This window comes from Anabrus simplex, chromosome 11 (assembly GCF_040414725.1).
Source record: "Anabrus simplex isolate iqAnaSimp1 chromosome 11, ASM4041472v1, whole genome shotgun sequence".
Taxonomy (NCBI): Eukaryota; Metazoa; Arthropoda; class Insecta; order Orthoptera; family Tettigoniidae; genus Anabrus; species Anabrus simplex.
Genome location: NC_090275.1, coordinates 97,769,428 through 97,787,475, shown reverse-complemented (window position 1 = coordinate 97,787,475; position 18,048 = coordinate 97,769,428).

The following is an 18,048-nucleotide window of genomic DNA, read 5'->3' as shown; positions in this document are numbered from 1 at the left end:
GTGTCCTCTGGAATAGTATCCCGTTGCCTTCTCCATTCTATACCATTGGCCAGAACACGTTGGTTCTTTCTCACTCCAAAGATAAAAGAATGCCCTGAACTCATTTCGCACATCCACTCTCGGAGGAGAGTATTGCAGTTATAGCGGGGAACCCCTTATACCGGTGGCTACACGGTCTTCTTTCACTCACTTCTTACGATAGTATATCTACTGTGTATATGCACTAACGTTCAAAATATGCATTTGCATATGCACGTATGTATTTTTTTAAATCCGGCCCCTATTGATTACTTATAGAGAAAGAAGACCACCATAGCGTGGATTAAAGAAAAGGCAGAAAGATATGGAAAGGTTAAATATCTTCGAGGTCTAAATGTCAGACAGGAACACAGTTGGCAAATTTGGAAAGGTTTTAAGCCGAACGAAGACCGAAGAAGATCGGAAGAGCCTCGACAGAACAACGGAACTAGGCCAACGAACGAATGAAGGGATATTGGACACAGAGAAAGCTCCACACAAAGATAAATAAATTGTTGCGTGATCCTAAGAGCTCAATTCGCTTGAATAATAATAATTGTACCGGGAGGTACACCTCTACGCCGCACATTTAAATCTTGCGCCTAAAAGAACTCAGAAGATGTCACTACCGTAATTTTATTATTGTGAAGTTTCCAGTTCTGTATGAAATTCTACGTGTTTTGTTTACCATTTATCAAGAAGTTTGGACATTATCTCATAGATGTCGCTGCTAGAAAACTATAATCATGCACCCTGGTGCGAAGTGAAAGAACTTTTTTGAATAAGTTTTGTATCCATAAGTTTTATTTTACTAATTGTTGTTCATTTATTTTTGGGTTGGCAATATTGATATTTTTCCCGCCAGTTTTGAATTCAGCCTTTATCTAATTTTTGTAATTAATTTCCAACCAATCCTGTATTTCTTCTTCGATTCTGAGGGCCACTTTTAAATTTGACCAATCAAATTCTGTGGGTGTGTCTTGATTATTCATGCAAGGTCTCGAACTTTACCCGAGGGTTTATAAACTACGGATTTTCACGCCTCTTGGCCATTTAATCAAAATCTAACTATGTGTGTGTGTGTGTGTGTGTGTGTCAAGCAGGAAGCGGGATGCGCCTCTTTCCCAGGCAACAGTTCTTCAGCAAGGTAATGGCCATTTAACATCTTTATTTCTTGCTAGCTCTGCAGTTTAACCCGAGGGATAGGTCCGAAAATTTAATATGTAACCAACTTCTCTAAAATGTAAGTTCTGCCGGCTAATGTGAAAATTTCATAAAAATCTGTAACTGTAATTCGGGGATAGAGAGTGATTTTCTCTCTCGAGCTCCCCTTCATATTGGTTTGAGGTGACTACATTTTATAACTGGTTTTCTTCCTTTCCGTTATGTCTTAAATTGTTCTTATACGAGTCACTTCCATAGTTTGGGAATAGCCCCTGTTTTCATCGGTCTAGTGCCCTTTAGGTTTAAGTGTTCATATCGAGGAGCTCAAGTATTTGCCTCCTTTCATTTTGTGTTCGGGCCATTTAGTGAACTGTTCTTGCTTTTACACGAAGGCCCTATAGGTTGGGTATGATATACCCCTATTTCAATTTGTAAGTTGGGCCATGGAAGGCCAAAAGGGTGTAAGATATTTTTGGTGTCGTCTTGTATAGGCGTGGAAAACTGACAGGACGTCAGCTTTTTTCTTGGGTTGTAAGAGTGCCTCTGGGAGGCTTGATATTATCAGTACGGAGCTAGTGCTCCATTGCAGTGAGGGATTTCTGCCTTTGTCTAAATTTGTGCCCTTGTAAATTTTGAGCTGTGTGCTCACGAATGGTGAAGCGAGGGGCTGGAAGCCCGAGTTACTAAACAGTCACTAAATTTTGGATGTTCTTGCCTTATACCTGAAATGTCATTGTTATTTCACTAAGTGAAAAGTTGTTAAAATTTTGTTGTTGATTTTTGAAATTCCGAAGAAATATAACCTTTGTTAAAGTTTTAAATCCATTCATGAATTTGTAGTTAGACCCATTCACCCCGGCACCTTCTTTCACCTCTGCTGATCCACAGGTAGCTCCGTAACAACAACAACAACAATAATAATAATAATAATAATAATAATAATAATAATAATAATAATAATAATTTGATAAGGCAGAATACATGACCTGCAACATACACGCACCAAAAATTCATGAGACAAAATATGGCAAAATTAAACGAGTATCACAATGTTTAGTATCCTAGTGAAACAATTGAGAAAAATGGGCTCGAATCAAAAGCCAATAAAATTATATCCGTAATATTAAATGAAGCATTTCGACAGATAATGCTATAGGTAGGAGCATTTCACGGTGCTGACACATTCCTGCATCCTTTTCTCATTCTCTTACCGTCCCACTCACTTGTTCGTTCGTTAAGACTGTTGTGTTCTGTTATACGCAACTCTGCCGTGACTCACATTAGCGCTCGTAGTGGTGCTTAAGTGAAACAATGCACTGACTCACATTAGCGCTCGTAGTGGTAAAAAAACGAGGCAAACTTCTAATCCAATCGATCCGATAACGATGATTAAGAAAAGGATAGTAATTTTTAGGAATAAATAAAGAATATATTCTCAAATTTTATTTTCCTAAAATTCGTAGCTCTTTTCCGTAGGATGCTTTCAACATTGAGTTACTTGCCTGAAGAATTGTGGATTTTTGAAGAGATATTTAAAGGAATGTTGCTGAGGAAGAAAGGAATAGAAAGACCAATACAGAATTACTGTGATGACATGAAGAGCAGAATTGTTGCAATATTGAGGAAGAACTGAAGAGAGCGATCTGGAATACGAAACAATGACTGCAGTGACAAAGCGTATGATGATGATGATGATGATGATGATGAATACTGTGGCCGTAATTAGGACACAGCTGACAGCTACAGGTGTTGGTGTGTGGCTTGTGTTCGCTTGTCGGTGAGAGGGAGTGTGCGCGACCTTGGCTCGTGGACGAGAACAAGTTTTTTTGACATAGAGAGGGTGGCTGGTCGACTAACAAAATAAAATAAAAAAATGAAGGTTGGCGAGAGAAAAAAAGTTGCTAGCGCATGTCACTTGTAATTGCGAGGAACGATATGAATGAAATATTTATAATATCTTTGGTGGCGTGACACGCACAATTACGGAATGCTCATGGATTAAATTAAAATAAACTGGATGAATAATAGCACATTTAGATGATATAAATTAAAAACTAAAATTTTTGAACTAATTTACACGACCTTTTGGCTAAAATGGTGATAAAATTATATCTTCATACGGTAAAAGAATTCAGTATCTAAATTGACTTTACTTCCGTGCATGAGCACCAGACACGATATTTAAGTCATATGATAAGAGTACTCACTCTCACATACTGACGTGTTCCCGAACTATCATCTTCAGTCGCTCAGAGTCCTTGCCAGCAAGATTTTCAACGTAGAACATCGTGAATATTGTCGTCAGGAATAGTGACTTCACTCCTGTGCTCTACACTTCTGATAATTGTCTACAACGTAGAACAGTGTTGTGATCAGACGTCGAATGTGCAGATATTAATCCCTTAAGTACGTGTCATTTCCAAAATACAGTTACGTGTGTGTTTGGAGTTTATTCTAAAGCACTTTGTGTAAGTTTCAGCTTTCTCACGAGTGAACGTGGAGGACCTGGACTTGATCATTTCCAGAAGAGGACGGAACTTCGTATTATGGATTACCTGTGCTTCACCATGAAGTTCTAAACCATCGACCACCGTCGGCGGCGGCGGGATGCAGATTCTTTCATCCTAGAATGGCTGATTGAGAATCCAGTCTTCCAGACGTGAAGATATCTCCTTAAGTCGATTACGTCTCATTTATATCTGTTCTATGTAGTTTTGTCCTATTCTTTCTTTCTTCTTAGTAATTTATTTTGACACATTTTTATGGTTGTATCTTTCGCTCGGATATGTCGTAAAATTAGCACATGCGATTGCTTAATGACCATGTGGCCATGAATTTGATAGCGAGGGTTCTGATAGAGTTATCCATGTGTTATCGAAAGCATCTTTGCTTATTGAGTGAATTTCGTTACGAATATGAGTTAATTTATGTCCGATGGATTTGATGAAAGGATATTTTGTCAATATTTTCAATATTTTCCTTGAAATGGAACTTCTACTTGTACCTCGTGTTTGAGATAACGTGTCATCGGGATATTAAGTCTGAATTCTATGTATGAATTTAATGAGAATATGTGCATTGTGGCATGTGATAATTAATTGGATTAATTAATCATCGAGACGCATTTAAGTGGATATTCTGTATTTGTAGGACGATGGTAGGTTCTTATATTTCGTGGCTACACATATTTGATATTAGGATGCGACAAGTTAGAGTCGTCATGGTGGTAAACTGTACATGTAAAGTATGTGGAATAATTGCGCATGATATGAATCTTCGTGAAACTGAGTTTTTTCACATGTTATGTTGTAATATTATTAAGCCTGATGTTGATTAGGTTGTAATGTGAATATGGATTATTCGAGACGAACGCAGTGTAGTCTAATATTAGTGTCTTCAGATGAAGAAAATGAAAGTCCATGTTAATCGATGCACTTCTTAATTCGTGAGAATGTCCCAATTTTGCTCAAGTAATTCAATAATTTCAAGTTGAAGGTACAGGTGAATGTTCGCTAAGGCCTTAGGTCTGAAGAACAGATCTTCGATGAAATATCTCAATAATATTTGATTCGTGGCTAGGCAAGTTCATTCGTTAATGCAATATCTCGCTCTCATGAGGTAACTCGATCTTGTTGGAACGTAATAAAGCTGTTAACAGGAGAGTGATATAGTTGATCGACACTCGTCGACGTGTAAATATTGTAGATATTTTCTTCTTGATAATCACAGTCTTCTTGATAATTTCAGTAGTTAGCTGTAGATGTAGTAATTTGCTAGTAGTTAGAGAATTATTTTCTATATATTTTGTTCTGATAATGTGTGACACTTTGATATTATCGATGGATAGTGGATGGGATTTCCACATGGATGATATTCTCTCCATTTATGAATGTTCGTAAGCTCAGAAGGCGTTTTATTTTGTTCAATTATTGATCAGATGCTTAAAGTTCAGTATTAATTCTCACGAAAAGAGATGTGAGACGACGTGAACAGATATATCCGACGTCTCGGATTAACTTAGAGAAAACAAAGGCAAATTCAACTTTTCATTTTATAACTACAAAATTGTCGATATAACGAATGTAAATTTTATTTTGCTATAACTGTTAACTTATTGAACCTTGGATATTTCTTTATTATACTCGTTCTTACAATTACTGCATTTTTTCCAGATCGTTCGAGGAAGGCTTGGCCCAGACCTCATTTTTTGAATAACAATTTTTGATTCATCTTTAAATTAATAATTTAATGACTTTAAAGATGATAAAGAAAATTAACAATGTAAAATACTCTGTTAGAATATTAGGGAAAACAACTGCCGTGTACCATCCCATTTGTTTGCATTTGAGTTTGTTACATCAAGAGCCATATTAAATTACATAAAGTAGTGATCAGCATCATAATCACAGACTTCAGGATGGCTAATATTTCATTTAATTCAATAAAAGTGTCATATTTGTTCTATACTTTGAACATGTTTATTCGATGAACCCTATGTTAATCCTGCCACAGTCATTTATTTTATAAGCCTACAGCCATCGAACTGAGCACCCCTGGGTTGTCTCGTGTTCGCTGACCGACTACGTCGGGGACAATACTAACATGAAAAAATTATGCTCACCTCGAGGCCCTTCTGGACTTGTGTAGTTTGCAAAACAACCGATTGATTTATGTTCATGTTAAGTGAGATACAACAGGTAGTACGTCATAAAAGAACGGCTAGTGACTGAAGTTGGGAACTCTGCTGATGGACTGATGTTGATGAGTTACCGAGTGTGAAGATAATAATAATAATAATAATAATAATAATAATAATAATAATAATATTAATGAAGGTATGACTTCAGCTACCGTGTGCAGACATTTCAATTTGACGCCATCTGGCTGTCTGCTCGTCAATTTCGACGTTCTGTTTTACTCTAGGCCCACTAAATGGCAGATTGAGTAAACTGAAACTCTCTTGGGCGTCTGCGGCTGAGAATTAATTAATTTTGTTGGTTAAACACCAAATGTGTCACCAGGGATCTTTTACATGCCGACAACGTACGACATGGAGTGTCGAATGGACTTTCTTTCGCCCTTCAAATATCCGACTACCTCTGCCGGGTTTGAACCCGTTATCTTGGGATACGGGGGCCGACATTCTACTACTGATCCACAGAGGCAAGTAGTGTAAAGATGTCCAAGAACGATTATTCCTTGAAAACAGAAATAACCACTTCTGGGAAGTGAAAGTGAAACCATTGTTTTTTAGTAATTAAAACTTGGAAATATTCTGTAATGACAGTACTGGTATCCCCGACGTGGATATTTATATTCATTATGTGCTGTAAATGAGTTTCATTTTCTTTAAAGTGGTCTTTTCTAGATCGCAGTAACGGCTGTCGTTTCTTCTTTGCCGGAGCTGTAATTGCTCACCGAAGTATGAAAATTGTAAGTTCACAAAGACCAACGAGAAGGGCGTCTGGTTTTTACGTCAGTAATTCTTATGACTGCACTGTTGGACTGCGAGACTGATGGTCAGTATGGTGGCTCATGTACTGTGACCGTGCAAATTACAAGATGAATGTTGGGTGCCAGGAATATACACTTCATAATTAGGGCGAGGATTTGTTGGCTCTGTTGGGTTAGAATGTAAACTTGCACACCAAAATACAAACCAAGGCGCAAGTGTCTCGCTCAAGAGTGCTGCAGCGAGATCTAAACTATCAGAATCCCTAAAATGTATGCAACTCATCTTACACAATTGTAGCGCGGCTAGATGACACGTGCGCCTTGTTCTAACCAATTAGTGCCTAAAAATCATTTCCTTATTCATATCAAATATAACTTCAAAGATAAAAGGCTTAAAAGTCCAACTGATGATCGCACTGCCATACTGGGGCGAAACGTTGGAAATATCACGATTGAAACTGTCTAAAGACCTAGATTATTTTATTACTCGGAATCGATGAAATTGAATTATGCTTTCCTTAGGGGAACTTAATTTTCACATAAATATGTCTTATGGCTGGGGGCCACCTGAACATCAGCGTCACGAAATAAGCGATGGAAAATTCTGTCTAAACGTTGAACTTACGGCACTTACGTCAGATGATCAATTTTGAAGCTAGAGACTTCCAGTTTTCAAGAAAACGTTCGTTATACAATGCCTGACAAAAGAAATCACCCAGAAGGGATGGAGGAAACATAATGAAATTTCACGTGTTGAGAGCGTATGTGATGTATTTTAGTCATTACAAAATAGAGTCAAATTTACTAAGAACTTGGCAGTTCGAGCCCAATGATGTTCCACCCCCTCTGGTCTGGATGCATGCACTGATTCGGTTGGTGAGGTGTCATGAAGCTGTTGTATTCTCTCCTGAGGCAAGCTGGCCACAACTGTTGTAACTAGTCCATGGTGTCCCAGCTACTGGCAGTGGGACGGAGTTGACGTCCGAGCTGGTCCCACGTATGTTCTATCGGGCATAGATCTGGAGATCTTGTTGGCCACGGGAGCACCTCAACATCATGTAGACAGTTCATAGAGACACGTGCCGTGTGTGGACGAGCATTGTCCTGTTGAAAAATGGTACCACGATACTGTCGCATGAGAGGTAACACATGAGAACGCACTGTACTGTTGTGCCGTCAGATTTCTCTCAAAAGCTGGCCATACACGGAAAGGAATTGTGACAAACGAGGCCTTTTGTAACGCGTTCTGACAGGCTAGGACTGCTCGTTAGTGAGCGAGATCAATTTGAGGCGTTATCTGCTACAGGTGAGACCTATTGTCAGTGCCTCAGCGGAAAGACCTCGCCTCACAGATCAAGCTTCTTGTAAGGAAAGCATGGAGTGGATAAATACACTCCTAGAGAAATTTATTGAAATGTACAAAGAGCGGCCGTGTCTCTGACAAGTAAAACATGAGGTGTCGGAGTGTCGCAATCAAGCGTTATTCAGTATCCTCCTTTCCTCCTTCTTCAGCTTAGAAGCTACAATATCCACAGTAAATACGCTTTCAACTAGACTCATCACTAGCAATAGCTACGCAAAACAAGTCATTATGTATGTGTTGTGCCTGTTTGGTATTCAGCCCGAAGGCTAGTTTTATCCTCCACAGCTATGCCAACAGCTGTCATAGATGGCCTAGGCATCACTGAACATTCGTACAAGGGAAGCGAGGAGTGAGGTAGTTTCCCGTTGCTTCCCTCACCGAGCCAGAAGTTGCTCGTATATCAGTCTGCCAAACCCACTGAAATGCACGCACCAGCTGGCCATATGAGTGATATTTTCATACTATTCATAACAGGGACTGGCTGCATAAGGAATGGTATTACCAGCATCGCTCATAACTCAGTCACTTTCATAATGTCAAAGCCAAGGATGAGACTGAGGCAGATCAAACATTTAACGTAATAAAGAGAAAATCCATACATGTTTACCTAACAGCATATCATAATCGCTGTGGTCCATTCGCAAATAATTCTTGTAAACGTCCGGTTCATTTTATCTCAGGTGTTGTATCAGACTCATGTGACTAAAGCTGCCTCGCTTCTTATCCATGATGTCATCCACTTCGATCGATTTTTCTTCTCGCATGATTTAACATTTAGCGAAATGCACATTCTATCAGCCGCAACAGCAAATTTTATTTTCCTCTAGATACTGTCTGCTTCGATGTCCATCGCACAGTTCTAAGTACGGCAGACCCGACCCGCAAGTATTTCAAACTAGTCTGAAAGGCCAGCGGATGAGGCTTGGCCTGCCGAGACATCAGAGATCATTCCATTAACAGGAGGGTCTGGTCTGTTCACGGATTATGTTGCAAAATACGACAGGCTTGGTGCCACAGTTGTTGGGGAGCAGCAGGCCGGGCCTCTGAAGGCCACGCCTGGCAGGCGGTCCGTCGGATCTGGTCCCAAAGGCGAAGCCTGCAAAAAAAAAATTCCGTGTATGGCCATTTGAAATCGTACCCGATGGCTCCCCACACCATGATGCCAGGAGTCTCCAAAATATTGGAAGAATGGGACATCTCCCCAGGTCACCGCCATACTCGCTGACGATGGTCATGAAGGGTAGTACAGAACCGCGATTCATCGCTGAACACAGAGCGGCACCATTCATCAGCAGTCCTTGCTTCCCGGTTACGGCACCACTCCAAATGCAACCGTTTGTGCTGTGGCGTTAACTGCAGCCTACGTATGGAACGGTAATTCCCTACTCCGGCTGCTACCAGTCTCCGACCAACGAAGCGGGATGACACAGAATGTTTCAGGGAGTCCATGACTTGTTCTCTGCTGGCAGGCGCAGATGTGAAGGGGTTAAGGTCCTCTTTTGTGGCGGTCAGACGTAGTTGACTGGAACTTTGACGAAGAGTATGCCTGCCCTCACATTCCCTTGCAGCCCAACATCGGGCCACTGTCCCATCCGAATGCCCCATAAACCTGGACAGTGCACGATTCGACCAGCCGGCCGAATTGAATCCCACAACGAGGCCCCTTTCAAACTCTGTGACAACGCTGTCTCACACAGTAAGAAACATCTCCGTGTCCTTCGCAGCGATCGCTCAACATCTGACGCTGTTCACGCCCCTTATATACAAGACGAATGCACTCTGTTGGTCTTTCTACCTGTCACATGCATTTACATACCCGCCGATGGTGTCCACGTGTATGAAGTTACATTGACATCCAATCATTTCTTCTGAGTGCTTCAGTTTTTTATTCGGCAGTGTATAATGTACTATCAAAAAAGAAAGTAAACAGAGAATTACATTTTCCAACTTGGGTATCCTCCCTTCGAGATATAGAAAATGTTAAGGATCATTCACAATGACTTGAAAATGACTGAAATTCTCATCATACCTTTTACAAATTAATAATAAACAATTATCAAAATTAATAATAGGATGTGTCAGGATTTCTCTTTCATTTCACGGTGTGTACGGCAATAGTTTATCAGTACACTTTAACTTATTTAATTATACGCGTATATTATACGACACTACTATCGATAATTAAGAGGGCCCATGGAGAGATTGACATGATGCTATCTGTGCGCATTAACAAGCCCACATTCCAGTGCAGAGAGCAGCCAATCAAACACGTTAATGGAGCGGATTGGAGATAATGCCCGATGACACTCGTGGTTCTGATGCTTGCAGCTCACTGAGTGTCTAATATGATCACGAGTTTCCGTCGCTTTTAGTACTGTTCTGTGAAACAATAAGAAAGCGTATGGCTTTTTTTTTAGCACCGGGAGTGTCCGAGGACATGTTCGGCTCGCCAGAGCAGATCTTTTGATTTGACTCCCGCAGGCGACCTGCGCGTCATGATGAGGATGAAATGATGATGAAGACGACACATATACCGTGTCAGCGTGTCAGCGAAATTAACCAATGATGGTTAACATTCCCGACCCTGCCGGGAATCGAACCCGGGACCCCTATGACCGGAGGCCAGCATGCTAACCACTTAGCCATGGAGCCGGACACTGTTCTGTTATTATCTGGGTAAAACTGTATCACTTTGATCTACCTCAGTCCATCACTGGTGGTATATCTGTCTCCATATTTTCCCCCTGTGGGTGGGGCGGTAGATAACACCCCCGGTATCCCCTGCCTGTTGTAAGAGGCGACTAAACGGGGCCTCAAGGGCTCTGAACTTCGGGGCGTGGGTTGGCGACCACGAGGCCCTCAGCTTAGTACTGACATTGCTTCCACTTACTTGTGCCAGGCTCCTCACTTTCATCTATCCTATCCGACCTCCCTTGATCAACTCGTGTTCTTTTCCGACCCCGACGCTATTAGGTTTGCGAGGGCTAGGAAGTCTTTCATTTTCACGCCCTTCGTGGCCCTTGTCTTCCTTTGGCCGATACCTTCATTTTTTAAAGTGTCGGACCCCTTCCATTTTTCTCCTCTGATTAGTGTTTATAGAGGATGGTTGCCTAGTTGTACTTCCTCTTAAAGCAATAATCACCACCACCACCACCACCACCACCACCACCACCACCACCACCACCACCACCACCACCACCACCACCACCACCACCACCACCACTGTCTCCATATTGTCTGCCTCCGTAGTGTAACGGTTAGCGCTTTTACCTGCCATCCTTGGAGGGCCAAGTTCGGTTCCCGGAATTACCAGAGATTTAACCCTGCAGCACTGGCTCTTAGTCTCACAGTCAGACCCATGTCACAGTCACAGTCTTTTTTTTTTTTTTTTTTTGGTGGGAGTATGATGGTGCAGCAAACATGTTTCTATGTGCACCTCCCTCTTTTCTCATTCTCGGCTTGCAGGATCATTAGCGTTCGGATTTCTGGGCAGTAACAGATTGGAATGCAAACATATTGAAGTGGTGGTTGGTTGGTTGGTGATTATTGTTTTAAGAGGAAGTAGAACTAGGCAACCATCCTCTATATAACACTAATCAGAGAGAAAAAATGGAAGGGGTCCGACACTTCGAAGAATGAAAGTATCGGCCAAAGAAAGACAAGGGCCACGACGGGCATGAAAATGAAAGACTCCCTAGCCCTCGCAAACCTAATAGCGTCGGGGTCAGAAAAGAACAAGAGTTGACCAAGTGAGGTCGGATAGGATAGATGAAAGTGAGGAGCCTGGCACAAGTAAGTGGAAGCAATGCCAGGACTCAGCTGAGGGCCCCGTGGTAGCCAACCCACGCTCCAAAGTTCAGAGCCCCTGAGGCCCCTTTCAGTCGCCTCTTACGACAGGCAGGGAATACCGTGGGTGTTATTCTACCACCCCCACCCACAGGGGGATATTGAAGTGGGTAACAAGTACAGTCTATAGTAACTGAGGCTTAAATATCCGGCTTTACAAATCATGTCAGTGTTTTCCGGGCTTGTAGACTCCTGGACCGCGGCCTACAAGCACGGAAAACACTGACTTAATAAGTATAGTCTACCCTACACGACGGTTATGTCATGAGTCTTGCATAAACTTTAGGGGTACGGACCATCAGAATCAATGTTGCCTTGTCTATAAATAAAAAATCGGTAGATTGTATTTAAAAATTTCGGGAGTTAATAAAAATGTCGGTAGTTTCCCGAGCACTGAAATTTTATAATATAACTAAATTAAAGAATACAATAGTCATGTGAAGTTATTATGAGAAAAATATACAATTTCATTCACCCTTACTCTCTGCCCAATCTATATTTCTTCTTCTTCTTCTTTCTCCCCACTCTTTGTGTAGATGTCGTTATTCATCAGGCGTAGAAATTGCGTGCCAATTTTGAAGTCGTAGCAGGATGCAGATTTTGTATTCCTTTCTGAATGCAGAATCCCGGAGATCGTTTGAGTGCTAAGCCTATTTCTGGTTTTGGTTTCCATTCGATTGGTAGCAGAAAAAAAATCATTTCAAGACTGGCAGATGAATTGGGCGAACACAAGAGTGACAACATCAGGATTGATAGCTTAGCAAACATTTGTGATCCATCTACCTTTTTTATTTCACATACTTCATTCCAGAATTCTATTGGATCTCTTACTGTCAACATTTACCCTCGTGTTTCTTAACATCGGCCATTTAGTGTCAAGTTTCTGAATATAATTTTTAACCCACGGCTAGAAATGGTCTGATAAACTGACTGGCCTCACTCACATAACATCCTGATCTGATTATATGCGGGTTGCGGATTTCTCTTCGAATGATGCAGTGAAGGGTGAGTTTTGAGTTCAATAAGAGGAGAGAGATTACGTAATTCGAGCCTGAAATGAATGCGAGAAAGTGCCAAATGAATTATGTTATCGACAAAACGTCGCAAAGTGAGACAAGGAAAGAGTTTTCAGCATAAATATACGAGGGTCGAGTCATAAGTCATGGCAACTATTTTTTTTTCTCGCGAACAGGACACAACACGAAAAATCTAAGATATTCGTTTGGAAATATAGGCTACTTATGCAGAGTCCCTGAAGACAAATTCTGACTTCAGGAGATTCTTGTAGGAAAGTGACAGAACACAGGCCATTGGTAAACATAGTTTATTATGGTATAGACAGCAGATACAAAATAATACGTACAAATGACAGGTCTCCACTGGTTACAGACCTTAGAAATAATCACCCAAGGTTTCCACTGTGCGTTGCCAGCGGTGGGGTAGGCGCTGAATACCATTCGCTGCATGTGTGTCGCTAACATGTGACACCTTTCTCCGAAATGCTGTTACGATGTCCTCTTTGTTAGCTAACCGTTGTCCACGTAATGGCTTCTTGACTTTGGGGATTAGATTATAGTCACATGGGCTCATATCAGGCGAATAAGGTGGGGGGAAGAACCTCCCATCCGCAACGTTATCACGTCACCACACGCTTCCGCGGCAGTTTGCCATGTTTGAACAATAATGCTAATATCTTCCTTTGTTGCTTCCAAGAATGAGCGGGCAGTCAGGTATTCCTCCCCCAACATCTATGTATAACGACCGTAGCCTAACCCTCTCTACGTCAGTTCACATTTGTTTTGGTAGTGTCACGTTGTGTGAGCAGATTGCTAACGTGCGTGCTATCGCGTACAAACATTAGTGAGCATATTGCTAACGAGCGAGTTCTCGCGTATATTTAATATGATACAGTTGCAATATTTCTGTTTTATTGTTTGCACCATTACCTGGAAATGGATCCGTACGACGTACAACAAGCTACAGTGAGAGATTTAGTGGACAGTGTTCCAGAATGTCATTCAAGTGAATTAAGTGAAGATACTTCTAATTATAGTGACTTGATGAAACAAATACTTTAGAGCATGTTAATAGTGACTCAGAGGAGACTGTTTGAGAAGAAATAATGCAACTGTGTGAGGTTGGTAATGAACAACACACCCCACCGACCAACGAAGAGGCACTGAACATTTCAGTAGGCGCTCAGCAAGAACCTGAACGTCGTGAGCCTGTTCTTAAAGTGAGACAGCAACAACCACATGAGAGGCCTCTACAACCAGGTCAACAGGCTATCTGTGGTATCTACCCTAGAAGAAAAAAAATAGCAGAACAAAGGTTATTTGTTGAGCATGTGACATTCCCATCTGCCGAGAACATACAGTGCCATCTTGTTCGAGATGCTCAATCCAACAGGAGGATACAGCTGAAAATGATGATGATGCTTGTTGTTTAAAGGGGCCTAACATCGAGGTCATCGGCCCCAGCTGAAAATGACTAGACTGGGTGATTGTTGCACAGAAGTAATGTGCTTACGATGTTTCTTAAATCAATCATATTTGTTTATATTTCATATTTTACTAATTAAACTGGACTTGTGTCAATGCAACTTATGTGAAAATGCCTAAAATATAGTATGCGGCAATTTGCTAACGGGGCGTGCTTTGATGTCAGGTCACAGCCTTGGAATTGAGGCAGTTTGTTAACATAGCGTGTTCTCGTGTTGTACAATATTTTAAATTACAAATAATGATTTACAATCCTAAATATGATGTTTTGGTAAGTACAATGTTGTTAACGTCTTAGGATTGTTTTCTTCATTTTAAAATCAGAGCAACAATATATAACATGCGTGAGCAAATTGCCGTGGGGCGTGCTCTCATGTAAAAATAAGGGGGCGTGTTATGACGTGTTAAAAGCGACGCTGAACGATGGCTGCTGTGTGAGCTGTCGCGTCATCGTGTAGATCTGGACGTTTGGTTCGCACTGCACGGCGCAGTTGGTACAACTGCATTGACAGTGTGCCCCTCACGCACTGAATGTAGGAACACCTTGAACATCGTACGCCAGGATTACCATAACCTCGTTGGACGACTGATTTTGTCGAAACTTGCGTCTCCGTGGTGACCCCTGACGACGCCATTCACTTGACTGTCTCTTCAGTTCAGGTTCATAAGCACGTGCTCATGTTTCATCGACTGCAATAATGCGATTCAACATGGCTTGTCCTTCTTGCTGAAACCTCTCCAGATTGACACGGCATGTTTCGTAACGCGTCCACTTCTGTACCTCAGTAAGTGACCTGGCACCCACTTTGCACAAAGTAGGTCCTTGTGTAAAATGCCCCGTATTGTTGCCGCTGGTATTGCTGTATATTCTTACAATTCCGCTAGAGTCCAGCGCCTGTCCTCATGTAAACACTGATCGATCACCATCATTCGTACATCTTTGTCCATGGACACTGGATGGCCTGGGCGAGGCAAATCGGCAGTTGATACTCTACCCCGTTTGAACGTCTCCACCCACCTCGCCACTGTTATATAGGGCATGGCATACACAACTAATGCTTCCCGCAGCTCTGCATGACATTGGCGTGCATTTTTGCCGCGGAGAACTGCTATTTTAATATACGATCGTTGTTCCTGCTTGTTGAATTCCATTTTATGACGCTCTCACTCACACACTGAACTTGGGGGGCATGCTTAGACCCACACTGTTGTTTACATACACCATCTAGTGGCACCACACGCAAGTACATACCGAACGTTCCCAAATGCATATCTTAGATTTTCCGTGTTGTCTCCTGTGCGCGAGAAAAAAAATAGTTGCCATAACTTATGACTCGACCTATGTAATATGTACCATTTACCATTATCATTCATTTTTCTTAAATTTGGATTGGAAGAAATTTCGGACTTTTTCCTGGTTTTCTGGTGTGTTACAAAAAATTGGGAGATTTCCTGCAGATTTAGCAACACTGCCTCGCAAAACCCATCTGAAATCGCCCGCAAAGCGATCTGATTTGCTGTCTTCAGCAGCTGATAATATAACAACGGCGGGAGATACCGACGTAATTTTTTCAAATCATTTACCAGTGTGACCAATGCTCTAAAGATCATATACCCTGTTCACGTTGATTCCGACCACCCTGCATAAGCTTTTAGAGTTATAATATTTTCAATTGATTCATGAAAAGCGTTTAATCGATTTTTTTTTGCTTGGGACCCGCTCTTCACCCGTGTTCCCCCTCCCACCCCACCCGACTATCACAGGAATTTGACGTGAAAGTGACCACCAGGTTCCTCATAGTTTATTCAAGAAGAGTGTGGCGCCCCTTTTGTGTATAGGCTATTTTACTAAATTCATAACGGATATAATCATTACCGAGCTCGATAGGTGTAGTCGCTTAAGTGCGGCCAATATCCAGTATTCGGGAGATAGTGGGTTCGAACCCCCACTGTCGGCAGTTTCCCGTTTTCACACCAGTCAAATGTACCTTAATTAAGGCCACGGACGCTTCCTTCCCAATCCTAGCCCTTTCCTGTCCCATGGTCGCCATAAGACCTATCTGTGACGAAGCGACGTAATGTAACTAGCAAAAAAAAGATATAATCATTGAATTAGAAATTCCTTACAGTTACGTTGATCTCTTTCATATTCTAGCACAAATAAATCCGTGAAATGACTTCTCTTTCTGTCATACCTCACGCTGATTACAAATAAACAAATAATAATAATTTTTTATTAGATTAAGTATCATTAGATGAGAGAGGTAAATATTTACCAACCCATCCTATGTTTACTTTTCCTTATAAGTCAAGCAGGTACTTCTTATATAAATTCTTCTCGAAAGAAGTCACTTTAAACGCTATTTTACACTTTAAACAGCATACACCGCTTTTCTCCTTCTAAGGTTCGGAGCATGAAAAAAATACTACTTCACTTTAATGTAGCATTAAAATATGGAAGAACAGCTTGTTTGTTTTTCCTCTCATTTCAAGTAACACGTGAATAGCTGATTAGTAACGCTCTTTTTCAGGTTAAATTCTAAAATGATTTTCTCTTTCATCATTGCTGAGCATTAGCTATGATTTATGGGGGCAGTGCTTGTGTGAGGAAAAAGTATGTTGCATGTAAACATCACTACATATAATTACAGCCTACTTGTTAGATATAGACTAGCAGTACACTTACTATACAGCGTGTGAAGAGCATGATGTAAAGTCCCAAGGTAAAGAAGAGTGCATCCTTTACCTTGTACTGAGCTCCTCTGCTCACCATTGTTTGTGGTTGGTACCTCGTGAGGTCTAGTATGTATGGCAGCCTTTCCAAAAGTATGAAAATCCAAGTGGTCCGTGATAATAATTTAAGTTGTATTTAAAGAGCGATTTTTTTTTTTTTTTTTTTGCTTTACGTCGCACCGACACAGATAGGTCTTATACGGCGACGATGGGACAGGAAGGAGCTAGGAGTGGGAAGGAAGCGGCCGTGGCCCTAATTAAGGTACAGCCCCAGCATTTAACTGGTGTGAAAATGGGAAACCACGGAAAACCATTTTCAGGGCTGCCGACAGTGGGGTTCGAACCTACTATCTCCCGAATACTGGATACTGGCCGCACTTAAGCGACTGCAGCTATCGAGCTCGGTGAGCGAAATTTTATTGTGCACACAAAATTCATAGACCATTCTTCTAAATTAGAGGACAATGTCTTCACTGTTGTATAACTTACATACAGTAAGCGTAATTCTTGGCCAATAAATTGTACAAGTTGACAGTATCTTGTGAAGGCCTTGTATCACAACTCCAAGTCTCTGCTCGACTTTTGGGTCCATGGCATTCTGTGTAACCTACAATTTCTAGAAAGGCAACACTATTTTTAATGCTTTCCATGACAACATACTATACCTGTGTGAGTGTATCATTTCTGTTCTCACACGAATGAAAACGAAGTAAAAAACAACTGAACTGAAATCGCAAAACGCTTGGTCTTTAGAAAACAGCACCATCCGACCGACTGATCCAACAACCATGGCAAGTGAATTTTCTCAAGAAAGTTTCCAGATCCAACCGTTACAATTATTAGCTAAGTGCTGCAATGTTTTATAATTTCTATGCTTATAAAAAACCAAACACTATGGCGCAACATCCCAACCAAGCAACCGCAGCTCATCCCGAAAGCCTGCAGATTATGAGGTGTTGTGTGGTCAGC